The sequence below is a fragment of the Myotis davidii genome, unplaced genomic scaffold, assembly GCF_000327345.1.
Source record: "Myotis davidii unplaced genomic scaffold, ASM32734v1 scaffold3390, whole genome shotgun sequence".
Lineage (NCBI taxonomy): Eukaryota > Metazoa > Chordata > Mammalia > Chiroptera > Vespertilionidae > Myotis > Myotis davidii.
In genome coordinates, this window is record NW_006281983.1 from 12,961 (window position 1) to 16,904 (window position 3,944).

Here is a 3,944-nt window from a genome sequence, read left to right on the forward strand (position 1 = left end):
TATAAGTACCCAAATTTATTGAACAATCCACTTGTATTACACATGTAGATTTTCCCCAGTTTTTTAAACTTTATTTTCATTGTTGACACTATTACAGATCCCTATTGCACACACACACACACACACACACACACACACAAGTTGTGTGTACAACTTGCAGAAAGCAGAACCAATAGCAGAATAAAGGAGAATTCATGGCTTGAGCATTCTAACAGCCATTACAACCTCTTGGGTAATAATTTTGGGTCATATAACTTCCTGTCATTCTTTTTCCTTTGTATTTAAAGGGGCCCTGCCAAGATAAAATTCTGTGTTACATACAGCTATTTTATATTTACTTAATACCACTTTGTTGTATGAAAGCTTCTCTGGCCTCCTCAAAGGGATTCCGCTTTTGCTGTCCACTGAGCTTTGACAGCACCAGGTGGGAGAGCTCCTCTTGCTGTTCAGGGTTGGTTTGCTTTCTGCATTTGCCTCCATGGGTGTTTGGAATTGTCAAGCTACCAAGAGCATGTAAATTAATAACATTCATTCTCATTTATGCATACTTAACTTTATACCTTGTAAACCTTTCTTTTCAGATTAGGTTTTGTAAATGTTTCTATTATGTATTTCTCTTTTCCCTCTTTCTGGCACATATACAGATTTCCTTTTGGGCCCAAACCACTCAAGCATCCTATGTTGTTTTCATTTTTCAAATAAGCAACATTAAACTCACATAGCACTTTATAAAACCAAACTGAAGCAGTGACACAGCCAACAGAGAAAATAAATTCACCATTTAGCCTGACTATTCATCCTTAGCCCTCTACTTGTATGGGTTCATCCCTATTCATCCCGAACCTACTATATATAACTTTAAGGAGTATTCCTGGGCTATATAAAGGATTATAAAGAGCAATCTAGATTGGGAGCATTGTTATCCAGTGAATAAGTAGAAATTCTGTTTACTACCACAATACAGCATTTGAGACCCTCTCTCACCAGAATCAAACCTGTGGCTCTCAGGCTGGTATCTAGAAGTGTGTTACCTGGGGGCTTACAATTCATTATAATGTATAGAGCTCTTCTTCCAAAGTAAAAAGAAATCATTCCCAAATTATACTTTTATTGAAATAGGTTTCTACGACTGGCTCAAAACTAATTTAAATACTTAATGAATAATGAAGATGTATATGGACATAATAAATAATGAAACCTCAAAATAAATCTGTGGATATTAATGATATCATTATTACTAGTTGCATCTTTGAGAACCTATATGAACAAGGGAATATATGGAAGATACAAAGTACAGTGATCCCTGTATTTAAGAACCAAAGATTCTAAAAGTAGAGATCTGATTTATAGTAAGAGAAAGTATGTTATTCCTTGGATCCCAGTGGAAGCACAGAGTCTGTCACATGATAAGGTGAAAACATTTTTATTGAGTACATTAAGTACCGTATAAATTGAGTAAATATTTAAGTTCACAGGAGAGAGAGAGAGAGAGAGAGAGAGAGAGAGAGAGAGAACATATTTTGTATGGCAATTAGAAAAATATTACAATGGAAGGTATAGATCTTCTGGGAAAAGAAATAGCAGTAACAAAGCAAAGAGCAAGGACTATGGAGTGTCCAGAAGTGGAGATTCAGCCAGCTGGTTTCAACCAGATGATTTGTTGAGAGAATAATGAAATATGAAATTAATGAAGTCTATAGAAGCCAGCTTGTAAGCTTTAAAATGATAGAATAGCTTTGCTGTTGCTTTGCTTTGTTTTCTTTTCAGGAGGCCATTAGAGGCATTGAATATATTATTCAGAGGGTGTGTTGGCAAGGTTAATCAGATGGTGTCCTGCAGAATGCATTGCAATGGGAAGAGCTCCACCAGCCCAGAAACTCCCTGAGGACTAGGACCAAGTTCGTTTTGCTCACTTTTTTATCCTAAATACCTAGCACAGAGTCTACAGCACAGAGTAGATGCTCAAATATTGGCCAAATGAATTAATGAGTAACTGGGAGATAAGGGTTTTCCTAACTAGTCCAAATTAGGATAATGAATACATGAAGTAAACTGGTCACTGTAGAAAAAAAAAGGCACTAGTTGATTACAGAAAATGGTGGGAAAACAAATTAATAAAACTTAGGTGATGAAGGAGAAAGCCAGTCCAAATGCTGGTCATGTTTCCAGTTTGGGAATCCTATATAATAAAAGCCTAAATGCTTAATGTCTGGTCATCCAGTCGTCTGTTCAACCAATCAAATCATAATATGCTAATGATATGCTAAGGCCATTTAACTGCTCACAATGACGTGCACTGACCACCAAGGGGAAAATGTTCCAACCAGTTGGTTAGCTTGCTACCGGCGTCCGGGCCAATCAGGACTGAGTGAGATGCGCTGGACATGCCCTGGAGCCCTCCTGCAGTCCTCCCTGGCCCTCTTGCAATCCGGGACCCCTCAGGGGATGTTGGAGAGCCGATTTCAGCACGATCCCGCAGTCCAGGCCAAGGGACTCCACTGTTGCACGAATTCATGCATTGGGCCTCTGGTGTCATAATAATTCCACCACAAATCATGGAGGTCTGCCAGAAGAGCTTACTGGGAAATATGAGCCTAGAAAGCGGGTTGTTTTATATTGAATTAGAGGCAAAGGCCGGATATCTAGATGAACATTTCTGGTGGAGGTGAGGGGCACTGGGGAGATGGAACTGAAGGTTTGAGAGTCTGGGAATAAAGCATCTTGGAAGTAGTTTGTATGGAAGTTTTGTTGAAGACATTTTGTCCACATAAATGGGTTTTGAAGTTGTCTTTTATGGTGGTATCCTTTGCCAAATTAGGCCAGATGCAAATTTGGAAGAGAATTCTTGAGGACAAATAATGTTGAAGCAGTAATGAATGCAACACTCAAATGGCTTCTAATTCATTCTGGCAATTTCTCAGGAGAATAAAAAAGGAGTTCTCTAGGGTGACTTACTTCCCCTTTAAATGCCCTCCTCAGTTGCCATCTTGTGCCTGACTTTCACTATGAAAATTTGTACATGACCCTGATAACAAAGTTCTGATGGCAACAGAATTGTGTTTGCTGCCTGCTCTCATTTGGCCTTTCTCATATTGGCCTGGTGCTTCTTGGCTAATCCATCATGTCTGAAGTTTCATGTCTTCTGGGTTTTTGCCCAAAGCTCTGGCAGCTGACAGCATTCAGTTGAGAAAGTCCTATCCAAGTTCAACTTCCATGATGCAAGAGTCTCCCTTTAATACCAGGGTAAATTGAAACCCACGTTGAATGCAACATTTTAGCTTTTCAGTTTGTAGGCTAGTTCTAGTATTGCTTAAATATTATAAATGAAAGAGCAGAGATTATTTTGGGGATGATTTGGAACAATTTTCTGTGTAACAGTTAAGGAAAAATAGGTCATGAAGCAGTACCTGGTAGCTTGTATAGCATTAGCTTAGGGGTGGTTGAGGCATGAATATTTTAGATTTTGTTGACAATCATACAGGGATGTTTGTAAGGGTGAAAAGGTTATACTCCTGTTTCTAGATAGAATAAGGGACAATACTACTTTAGAATTAGAAAACGAGACCCTGTAAAAGGAACTGAGGCCTGGAGAACAAGATGAAGTCAAGGTGGTTGTCTTGAACTCTCATAAGCAGCAACTCTGCAAAGATTTCTCATACGCTTCACTCCTCCCTTCCTGTTATTCTCTCATGGGAATCTCTCCCTTCTCTAATATGCATGTACATTGTAGCTGATATTTGTAAAGTAGAAAGAAGCAATAAAATCATTAGAAGGAACAAAGGTAAAGAAGTGGTTACTCTCACTCAATAAAAAACATAATGTAATAAACAATTTTTAAATAACTAAATGCTTTTCCAAAAAAAAGAAAGAAGGAAAGAAAGAAAGAAAGAAAGAAAGAAAGAAAGAAAGAAAGAAAGAAAGAAAGAAAGAAAGAAAGGAAGAAA